The sequence below is a fragment of the Telmatherina bonti genome (assembly GCF_933228915.1).
Source record: "Telmatherina bonti genome assembly, chromosome: 19".
In the NCBI taxonomy this organism is placed as follows: Eukaryota; Metazoa; Chordata; class Actinopteri; order Atheriniformes; family Telmatherinidae; genus Telmatherina; species Telmatherina bonti.
This window is the reverse complement of record NC_136617.1, coordinates 17536792-17549159: the sequence shown is the minus strand read 5'-3', so window position 1 is coordinate 17549159 and position 12368 is coordinate 17536792. Positions and strand designations below refer to the sequence as shown.

General features: G+C 40.5%; 1 protein-coding gene across 1 annotated transcript in view; it reads left to right on the top strand.

Annotated features, from left to right (window-relative positions):
• slc45a4a (solute carrier family 45 member 4a) overlaps positions 1-12368 on the top strand; it is a 59543-nt gene that overhangs the window by 32522 nt on the left and 14653 nt on the right. The gene's annotated exons all lie outside the window — the stretch shown is intronic.

The window sequence follows — 12368 nt, the reverse complement described above, 5'->3', positions numbered from 1 at the left end:
CATGCCTTTGGAAGGTGGGAGGAAGTTTCAGTATCACTGGAGGATCCCGACAGAACCCACACATACATAGGGAGAACATGCAAACTCCACAGAGAGAGGCCACTGTTTGAACTTCCCCCTAGCTGAGGCTAGAACCAACAACCTTCTTGCTGTGAGGCTGCAGAGATGACCACTTCATGGTGCGGACCACATTTAGTCATTTTATCCATCAATTATGTATTTTGCTTGCAAGCTAATAATACTGATATTGGCAACTGATCACACTGGTGACCTGCCCAGGGTGCACCCCCAGACCCTTGCTCCAGAGCAGCTGGGATTGGCTCCAGCAATGCTGCAAACCTGAATTGGATCAGGAGGAATTAAGCAAGAAAATGGATGGATTGATGGATGAAAACGTCATATTTATTACTTCCGTTAATAGTTTCTAATCATTCACATATTTTAATTTGTGTTATTCTTATGTGACTTTCTGAAAGGCAAAATGGCAGATTTTATGTTGTAAATGTAAATGATTACTTTAACACAGGGTAAATGATGAAACACGATTTTGTATTTATTTTTATATCAAATTCATCAAATTACATATATTTTTTACATATTTTACATATATTTACTCCCTTTTACTTTTGTTACTTTCAGTCATCCGTGTTTTGATGCACACACCAGAGATTTGTACACATTGTGCTACAGTGAGCCAGATAATCTGAAGACAGGCAAGGCAGGTTGGAAGGGAAAAGGAACAATATAATACTATTAATAAATTGAAACAAAAATGTTTTTGAGCTGACTTTATTGTAATCTTATGATGGAATTTTAAATGTTTCTTTAATAGGCTTTATTCCATTATGTTTCTCCTCAAAAACATGTCTAAAGTTAATGTTAAGTGTGTTTTTATATGAGCGGTTACAAAAACTCTTCTGCCCTCCCCGTTGGCATCAAATCTTCAACCAGACGTTTATCAATTATAAAGTTGAATTAATATTTTAGTTTCTAATCCTGCCCTCATTGTCCATCTGCTGTAATCCCTGCGTCTTTCCTTTCTCCCTCTCTGAACGCAACACCTGACTCGGTTCACATGTTTTGTTTATTTGAAAACACCTGCTTCCTCCTTTCCTTGTTCTCACTGTCTCTCACACTCTCGCCCTCCTTCCTTCCTGCCTACTTTCTCCCTTCATGACCTCTGCCCCACTCTCACTTTCACACCATTTCTCTGGCTCTTTTCGGGACGCTTGTCATTTTCCTTGTGCTTTTCTCACGGCAGCTCAGGATATGAAAGGATTGTTTTGTGTTTATGGGAAAATGGGAATGAGGAGGGATATCAGCGGAGTGGAGAAAAAGAAAAAAACACGACAGAGATTGATCTATTTTTTTGTTGTTTTTTTTAGGAAAAAGGATTGTTTTAGTTCACTTCTGAGTTTTGGTTTTTAAGGAAGACATTTATAAACGATACTATGTCATCAATATTTTTCACACAAGTGAGATGCTGTGAAGGATTTAAATTAAATGAAGGGATTAGAGAAATGACGGATCCTTTATGACACATGATTATAGCATTTGAATTAGAATTTGTATTCAGTGTTACCTAAATCACCCACAATGTCGCTAAATGTGTTTTCAGTTAAAGCCCAAATCATGGGGTTCACACCGTCTGCTGTGGATACATGAAATAGAGCCAAAAGGTTTACACAAGGGGCAAAGAGCTGTTGATGTCATTTGCAACCGACGTCTGTGCAGCAGCAACGGGGAGGCAGATATGTACTAAAGTATTGAGGTCATGTCCGCTGCCTGCAGATGTTGTCACCCATGCTAAAGACATGTTGTGGTTGCTACAATGTGTTTGTCATCAGCATCTTTTTTTAAAGACTATTAAAGGATTTGATTGAGATGTCACACAGCCAGACTTAAAAGTAAATAATTATTTTGTGTTGATCTGGGATTGTTGTCTTCAGCCTGTTTTGTTAGACTGACTAAACAACAACAGCTAAGTGTGCTGAGTGTGTTGCATTATTTATAAGCTGTTTTCATAGATTCACTGGAGCCATGAGATTTTTCCGTTGAGGAGTGGCTGCATGTGAGACATCATATGTCTAACAAGTACTGGTTATTGCCAACGCATCCAAACCCATGCAATACTGCGTTCAATGCAAAAAAAAAGAGAAATCGGGGAGCCTCATTGTCATTCTACTTGCACTGGGAACCAAACACAACCATTGCAGTGTATATTATGCATCATTGCAACAGATGTCATTCCAGCTGTGAGGATGTGTCTCCAGTGAGTAATCTCACACTGGGAAATCCATGTGTGAACAGCAACTGTTGAGACAGTTTAGACAGAAATCTCCACGTTTTCTGAATTTTTCAGCGTTTATACATGAGGGGATTGTCGTAGTCTCCCCCTCTCCACATTCAAGCAAGGCGTGTGTCTGTAAACCTGAAACTGAAGCTGACTCAAAACAGATGGGTTTGTTAAGAGGAAACACACTGAACTGTCTGTCCTACAGAGATAACTGACAGCTGTCATCGATAATAAGGTGAACATGATATGTTTGAGTTATAATTATCCCAGCTGTCATGAAATGAGCCACTCTACTTTAAAAAAAAACAAACAAAAAAAAAAAACTATTTATAGTTAAATTTCTTTATATTTTGCTTTCAAACAGCCAGACTGTCTTGTAATCTTATTTCTTGACATCTTGACAGAGAGCAAAGCAAAAGGTAACCAACATCTAAAGGAAAGCTTGGAAGGTCCATGAAAAGCTTAGAGATGTAAAACTGAATGCTACTGAAAGGATTTACTAGAAAGGTTGTCTAAGGGGGTTCATGCTGTACAGACTGTTTTTATTTTCCATATACACTACTTTTACATTTACAATCAATCTGCACCCATTTTCTGGATTCTGGCTTTGTATAAAAATGAGGGAAGGCTTAAGATTTGCAGAATAGAAAAGAAACAAGTTGAACCTGTAAGAGTAAAGACAAGAAAAGGACAGTGAGTAAATACTGTAGATGAGACGACTCGTGTTACTCACCTAAACTGAGCTTCTGCTTCACACTTAAGTAAAAAATCATTTTTAGATAAAAGCCATATAGTAGAAAAGTTACTGTATTATTATTATTATTATTATTATTATTATTATTATTATTATTATTATATGTATGTGGGAGATTAAATGTATAGAACTATATTTGTGTTGCAGTGTTGCTGCTCCTCCCAAAGTAAAAATGCTGTGTAAACTCTAAAATGTGGATGTCAGACCTATAAAATGTTTGATATTTTTCAGTGGAGGAGCAGCGTGAGGGGAAAGCACATAAAGCCTGCGTGGACTCTTTGATGAATGGGCAGCTTGTCCACACATTGAGCTGTATTATTTTAGCTGTGCGTGTATGTGTGGAGGAAACGTGCAGAGTAATTGATGATAGATAGAGCAGATTGTAAAATTTTTTTTTTCCTTTCCCACAATCAATCAGCAGCACTCTGCAGCCGCGTGACGGCCTGAATACGACTCGCTCTCTGTCCTTCAGAATCCCTCCACATTACCTCCTCCTCTCACCTTGTCCCTGCTCTCTCTGTCCTCCCTGGTAACACCGTTTGATGTTAATCCTTTCTCACACTCCTCTCCGTGTTTCCGCCCTCCTTTCTCACTTACTGCACTCGTTTCTTTTTCTCTCTTTCTAAAAAAAAAACTTCCTGCGTTTTGATTCTCTCAGTATTGTTCCCTGCGTATGTGTGTATTTGCACATACAGTACCAGGAGTGTGTGGGAACTGTGTGTGTGGGAACAGAGACATATCTTTATTTACTACATTTAGTCTGTGTTTTTAGTATTGTGTGTGTTTATGTGTGTGAGTGTGTATGAGAACTATTTACTAGAAACTGTTTTCCTGTTTTGATGTTGACAAACCTACAGACAGATTCTTATCTGGTGCTTTGTCTCCGACTTTATGGTCACACAGCACAGGTTTAGTCTGTGTACCATTTGGATATGTGTGTATGTTTACAAGTGTGTGAATGCACGACAGATATTGGAGACTAAACGCAGAAACTTATTGAGAAAACAAAGTCTTTAAGAAAAAAAACATACACAACGGGAAGCATTTGTTGAATGACACTGGCATATTAAGAGCCAGGAAGTCAAGGTGATAGAGTCTCTGTGGTGACAGAGTTCCCAAGACCTGGTCGCCATGGTGACAGGGGTTAAGCCTGGTTTATAGCAGGCTGAAGTGAAAGACGTAGGTCAACATTTATACCGGACAACAGGAACATGGTCTGTATTATTTTGAGGGCAAATGTGAACCTTCTGTGGGAGTCTGTCTGAGAGCGCCACTCTGAGGTCACAGCCGCTGCTGTCAAAAGTCACAATCTGTGGCTTAAACTCTGAAGGAAATAGTTTATGTATGTGGAAAAATTCCAAAGCAGCTTGACTCACATGTCTGAGAAGCTGCTTGTTTGGGTAAATGAGAGGCTTTTAAATTAACGATAATATCTACACATTAATGGCAACTGTAGCTAATACATTTTTTTTTTTTACTGACTAAAGTCAGCTTACTCCAGTTTATCAAATGAAAGATTTAATCAAATTTATCATCTTTTTGGTAAATAGCAGTAAAAGCCAGCAATTAAATGCACACTGTTGCTTCTGCTTCACATTTTGATTTTTGTTTAAATTCTAGTTTTAATTCAACACAGTTATTTTTTTTAGAGATAAATCAGTTGATCATTACAAACAATCAACTGATTTGTTGATCTAAACAAGCCTCGCAAAGAATAGTGAGAATAATATCCACTGACCTGTTTGTAAGTCTAACTGGGCAGATCTTTTAGCTCTGGAAAAAACCAGCCTTTCATTGTCATTCATTGCACTGGGAACCAAACACAACCATTGCAGTGTATATTTGCATCAACGCACACATCTTGTATGCTTTCCCCAGATGTCATTCCAGCAATGGGAATGTGTCTCCAGTGAATAATCTCGCACTGTGAAATCCATGTGTGAACAGCAACTATTAAGACAGTTTGGACACCTTCATCATTCACCTTTATCATCTGTAGCTTTTTAAGCCTCCCTTTTTTAAGGAAACTGTAACCTCTGATTCAAAACTTGAATCAGACGCAGATTTTGGTCTGATATCCCTGCCTGGTTCAGTGAATGACTATAAATATTGAGGAGAAACATCTTCTCAATATGTAATTTAAAGATCTTCTTATATGCCTTTCCACACTATGTTTCCGCTCAACACTTGCTGCTGTTTTACGGCGCAGAACAATGGACCAGTAACACCAGTGAGATCTGTTGCATTTGCAGCAAAAATGATCTGTTCATGTTCCTGTAATTTGAAATGAAGGACTTCTAATTACATAATTATTTGCACTCTGATTGATTTATGAGGTAAAACTTCCCAATTGTGAAAGCCTGAGTTGTGTAAAATGAAGTGAGATAGGTTAAGCACTTTTTATTTTAGCTCTGTTAAAGATAAAACAAGCAACAATTGTGACCTAGCTATATTTGTGTAATTTGGTGGAGTGGTGTAGTCCCCACAGAGAGAACCTGGGTTAATGACAGCAGCAGACATTAGTTGTGAAATGTATCACAAAGATGTCCATTTTTTAGGTACTTATGATATTATATGAAACTAAATGGAGTTTTCTGACTCATCATAAGGCCATGACTACAGCTTCCCTTTTATTTAATGCTGTCATTAATGGGTTATCAGTATGTGTTTTGCAGAACTAAGTCAGAGCCTCAGAAAACACAGTTTCACTTTTTGTCTTTTGTGAAGTAGCGTGTTGGCAAAACGATTCTGCAAAAACAGCTACAATGGTGTTAGATCTTTGAAGGCAGATGTTACGACCCAGACTCTGCTAGGGCAATTGAGCCGCACAAAAGAAAAACCTGTGGCCAGGTGTACATGTGGACCAAGACAGATTTATTGTCCAAGGAGGAAGACAAGGCAAGAATAGGCCAAGAATGGCCTCAAAATAGCCAAACCAAAAGCAAAACAAGCCCGTAAAGTGGTTATCCAACAAAATACAGCATTGGTTTAACTATTCCAAAACAAAAACTAACAGACACAACAGGACTGGATTTTATACAAAGTCAAAAAGTCCTTCCAGAACTACAACACGTTAGAGCCACAACACAGGCTGAGGGCAGACCACGACTGAGCCAGTGGTAGCCGTTGAATGAAAGACTCCTGGTGTCTTTTAAGTCCTGGTGATTAGTGGAGTCAGCTGAGTCCGGAGTTCCAATTATCCAATGGGCAGGGTGGAGATGAGCAGGTGACATGAAGGACCAATCCCAGCCAGGAGGCAGCAATCAGAGTTGTGTTTGAGCAGGAATCCCAGCTGAAGGTTCAGAATTAGTAAACTGAAAAATACAGGCAGCCGTAACACTCTCCCCCTGAAAATACAAAACCCAGCCAAGGTTTTGTAAAACAAACAGTCACAACAAACAACTAAATGTGTATACTCACACTCAAAATACGGCATCATCAAACACATTCACAATTCCCATTTTGTACCGTACGTCCAGGGGGTAATCCTGGAGCAGCAGAGCCCACCGCATGAGGAGCTGATTGTGGTAGTACACCAAGGGTAAAAAACAGAGGGTTAACATAAAGAGGTCGCTTTAGAGGCCTAGTACGCTGAACATAGTATTTTAAGGTGGCAGGTGTTGGAACATCAAAGAGATGCAAATGATCATTACTTAACTTTACAGGATCACGTTTCTTTTCGGATTTTAGATGCTCCATTATGGTGGCTAGAGGTTTTAACATAGTGGAGTTTGGGAGACGAACAGACAAATGGTTTGGAGGTTTGACAGCATTCTCTCCATTTGGAGTGTTGCATGATACCTGTACAGGTACAGATGCAGCTGAGCTCTCAGTGGGTAACTGAACGAAGACCTGATCACCTATCTTTAGGTCTCTTCTCACAGAACACCAGCCATTCACACACTTTCTCTTTACCCGAGGTGTGGCTGGATGAACCTTTGCCATCTTATCTGTTCCTTTTGCAGCCGCCAACTGTTCAGGGGTCAACATGAGAACTTTAAGGCTGGCATCAGATGGGTTAGAACTAACAGTGGTGAGGGGGTTTTCTACAGCTTCTTGGTCTGGCATAACCCGACCTCCCGCCACGTCATTACCCATTATCATGGTAACACCAGAAACAGGGAACTCTGGACAAGTGACAACAGGGAAAAACCCGGTTATTAGATCAGACTGAATGTAAACACGATGGACTGGTCTGAGCATCTTTCCCATTTCAATCCCTCTGATAACTAAATTGTACCCACAGGATGAGCGGTAGGAGAAGGGCAACGCGTTGGTAAGAATAAGAGTGAGTTCCACCTGTGTCTCTGAGAATGCGGATCGGTACCTGATCCTCTGTTCTCCCTGTTAATGAGACAGATCCGTTAAATACGAATGGAGAAAAACATGACTCAATCTGATTTGTTGTCTTACCTTCATCAGCACCTCTGCGGCAGGTCTGCGCTTGCACTAACCCAACCCCTTTTTGTTTGTTTTGGTTTTTCCGTTTCAAGGCTGGACAATCAGCCAAAAGATGACCCAGGTTATGACAGTAAAAGCATTCTCTAGTATCAGTTGTCATAGAAGGTTTAACAGATGTTGCAGGAGTTTTCAGAGTCACATAAGAAGAACAAAACAACTCAGCAGGTTTTGACATCTTATGAGTAAGACAGTACTCATCTGCCAAGAATGCAGCAGAAGAAAGCGTTGACGCTTTCTGTTCATTCAAGTAAAGCACAATGTTATCAGGCAAACATTTCTTGAACTCCTCAACCAAAATGAGTTCTCTCGGAGTTATAATCAGAAACCTTAGAAGCAACACACCATTTATCAAAGAGTGAGCTCTTTTCTCGGGCAAACTCAACGTACGTTTGATCAGCAGCTTTTCTCTGCTGTCGAAATTTCTGTCTGTATGCTTCAGGCACAAGTTCATAGGCTTGCAAAACCGCAGCCTTGACCATGTCATAGTTTAAGCTGTCCTTCAATGGAAGGGCTGCAACAACTTCCTGTGCTTTTCCAGTAAGTTTGCATTGTAGCAACAGAGGCCAGACAGCTCGCGGCCAACTCAATGCGCCAGCAATGCGCTCAAATGCAGCAAAGTACGAATCAACCTCCGAATCACGAAAAGCAGGCACCAAGGCGATACACTTGCTCACATCAAATGCAGTAGAAACAGAAGGAGCTGCCTGTTCAGTCATGACAGAAGGGTCTTGGGCCTGGGCTTGAGCCTCTAGCTCCAGCCTACGCAGCCTGACAGCTTTGTCAGCTTCAATTTCCAGCCTTCGCAGTTCAAAATCCAGTTGAGCTTGGCGAGCTTGGGCCTTTTCACGGGCCTCCAGCTCCAGTCGAGCCAAGCGAACCTTCAACCGAGCCTCACCATGGGCTCCAGTACTGCTGTCAGAGAGGAGCGGATCATATCGGGGAAGAGTAACTGGCACACCTGCCTGTTTACCAACCCCTGAACCCACCTCAGCAGTAACTGCGCTGGGAGTCTGAGGGAGCGGTTCCACCTCCCCCTGAGGATGTAGTACCTTCTCCCCATTCGTTGGGTCACCCCTAGCCAGAGTGCCCTCACACACAGCTGCGGTTCCTGCAGACACCTTTAGCACCCCGAAAGCTTCCAACTGTTCCACCAGTAGAGCTTTAATCTGGCTCTTGGTGGCCTGTTTCAGGACCAACAGATTGAAATGACCCGCAATCAGCATAAGATCAGCCTTGCGGCACAAGTCAAGAGCCACACAGGAAGGAGCCTCAAGGAACCGTTCCAAATTGAAGGACGTAGCCATCATAATCACCACTTAAAACAAAATCCAGAGCCACGCCGACAGAACACAATAAGGTAAAGTAGAATATCCCGGACGAGCCCCCACTTTGTTACGACCCAGACTCTGCTAGGGCAATTGAGCCGCACAAAAGAAAAACCTGTGGCCAGGTGTACATGTGGACCAAGACAGATTTATTGTCCAAGGAGGAAGACAAGGCAAGAATAGGCCAAGAATGGCCTCAAAATAGCCAAACCAAAAGCAAAACAAGCCCGTAAAGTGGTTATCCAACAAAATACAGCATTGGTTTAACTATTCCAAAACAAAAACTAACAGACACAACAGGACTGGATTTTATACAAAGTCAAAAAGTCCTTCCAGAACTACAACACGTTAGAGCCACAACACAGGCTGAGGGCAGACCACGACTGAGCCAGTGGTAGCCGTTGAATGAAAGACTCCTGGTGTCTTTTAAGTCCTGGTGATTAGTGGAGTCAGCTGAGTCCGGAGTTCCAATTATCCAATGGGCAGGGTGGAGATGAGCAGGTGACATGAAGGACCAATCCCAGCCAGGAGGCAGCAATCAGAGTTGTGTTTGAGCAGGAATCCCAGCTGAAGGTTCAGAATTAGTAAACTGAAAAACAATACAGGCAGCCGTAACAGCAGATACATGTGTAATAGTTTATGCTGAATGGTTGCAGATACATGTGTAATAGTTTATGCTGAATGGTTGCAGATACATGTGTAATAGTTTATGCTGAACTGTTGCAGATACATGTGTAATAGTTTATGCTGAACTGTTTCTGACATTGCCTGAATGCTCTGCCCTCATGGTTCTTGTCTCTTTCTCCTTATCATCATTAAACTGATTGAAACACATTGTCTGAAAATATAAGAATATAAAATGGTTGGAAGTCTTGCTGCTTTTCTTTGTATTAAATGAGAGACACTATGATGTTTGTCATGATCTGCGCTTGTTGCTGTGACCTCCTCAGACAGACCATCAAATACCAGACAAACATGTGAATTCCATGAGAGAGATCTACAGACCACAAAGAAACTAAATCTATCCACCGTGTTGATAACTAGTAAATGGCTATTACTGTACATCCCCTAGTTTCCAGGACATCTCACATGCTGGCAGGTGTCTAGTCGACGGCAGTCTGACTTTTATTTGGTTATGAAAGATTTTTCTCTTGTGAATCTAGTAGGTAAACTGTCTGTGCAAGTTCTGTTCATTGTTTGCAGGAAGAGGGGACTTTTGCCAGCAGCTCTGGATAATTGGATGTAATGGCACTCAGTTATTGACGTTTGCTCCATGAAAGTGCTCCGTTCGAGGAATATGAAAGTGCATTTAAATTTAGAAGAGCTTAATCTGCTCTTAATCAAATTAGGAGCCATCTCCCTTCTTTTCTCCAGCTTTCTTTGGTCTTTCCATCTCTGAGAGACGACATATGAATGGCATCTTCCTTTCATTGATCTGCGAAGACTCTACGTCTCTGACTCGGTCTTACTTTCACTTTAAATGCTGCAGATTAAATAGCTGAAAACTACTTGAAGCACTAGAAGGGGATTCGTTGGAAGCCTCGTTTGTAATTCAGGCACATTAACCTTGTTGCTTTTAGAATAATAAAGGAGAGAATACACCTTTACGTTGGTACATGAATTACGGCACACATGAAGTGAACTGATCCGCAATGTTTCCTGGTTAAATGGCGTTATTTGTTTGTGTTAATAAGAATGAATTTTTATAAGTTCTCCAGCCGCGTAACACCTAAACGTCTACTGCCGAATCCGACATACCTCAGGGCCACTTCAGATTTAAACTTTGTGGGGTTTCAGATGCTATCTGAATGTGTGGTTATTAAGTGTAGCCTCAACCTTTTCTCAAAGGGCTAATGTCATCATTTGAACAAGTTAAGCCTTCCTAAAACCACCAGCAACACATTAACAGTAACTTTGTTGGTAGATACCGTTGTCTGTCCTCGCCTCCCACCACTTTATGAGGAGGACACCGTACGCAGCCAAATGGCATGTAATGGATTTTTGATGAGCTGCGTCAAGCGACAGTTTGTCAGTGAGATCATGATAAAGTTCTGATTAAATTAACTTTGATTCAGCTGACTTCACTTAGCTGAAAGACCCCCCCCCCACCCCCACACACACACACACACCCTTCTGTCTTATCCTCTTCTCATTAGCTCAACTGAGGTCATATTTGTCCGAGGGGATATATTCAGATCTGGATGCTAATGGGCCTGTGATAAGTAAAGGAGCATGCATATCTTCTATATTTATTATTTTAATAAATAAATATTAAAAACCATGGCTTTAATATTTAAATATTGCATTAAATAGTTTTTTTTTGCACACCTAAATTCATTTCAAGAAATCTAACAAATAAATGGTGCCAAAGTTGTCCTATTTTTCAAAAATTCCTCTTCACTCTTTTCATCTCGTTCGGTCCATCTTATTCTGTATTTTCACACCTTATATTGAGTCTAAAGGTAATATTTTTAGAAAGCAGCGATAAGGAAAGATAAATAAATGAATTACCAAAGGGAAAAAAAAAAGACATTGCAAGGTGTTGTGTGACATATTCAGAGAAGGTATTGAAAGCGTGTTTCCATTAGTGTCTTTCATCCTGCTTGCTGATTCTTATTTCCACACTTCCGTTCTAATTTGAGGGTCTGGCATGCAGCAGGTGTGTTTTGAAAGCCTCACCTTGCTTCCGGTGGTGGAAAGGTACAGCATGTAAATAGATAAGTGTATTCTGACAAGGTCACTTGCACATCACAGTGTGTGTTAAGTTAAAGTCCAGTTAATTCAATTCAGGAAATGGGTATTAGCATGCTTCGGAGCACTAAGCATTATTTACAGTCAGTTTTTCATCTAATTGTCATTTCACTCAGCACTACATGTGAGTTGATGTTTTGGTTCTCTGGGATAGCTGACACAGATGCTCTGTGGATCAGACAGAAATCCTCCTTTACCTTTACGGTGGCCTGAACAGAAGGTGTTGACAGTCAATCGGGTCAACTCTCGGATAAGACCACACCAACACAGCATGCAGTTTATGTTGCTGTACGCTTGACTAGCTAGTACAGCAACACTTCTATTACATTTCACTGCAAATTTTACAATCAGAATTGCAGAATATTGTTGTTAAATGTATTTGTTTTTATCCTAACCTTGACGGTGTTTTGTGTCCTTAAATAAGCTTCCGTACAAAAGTCTTAAAGCTCACAGAGCACCTTAAGGCCTTTGTTTTCTGACTGATTTCAGTGGGGTTTTTTTTTGGGTTTTTATTTTAAATAAATTTGATACTGAATGGACATACTTAATTGTAGTTTTTCTGTTTCATGAATAAAATGGAGGCCATCACTGTCTGAAAGACTATTTTCCTGCTGAAAATAGAACAAATAATAATATTTAAAAAATAAATAAATAAAATCTACTTATTCAGTCCCTTGAAGTAAAATATGACTCTTATCTTACAGCTGTCTGAATTAACAGAAAACACATCTGATGTCATGGCTAGAGTTGCTCGCACGTCTTCCCAGAGCTCATCCAACTC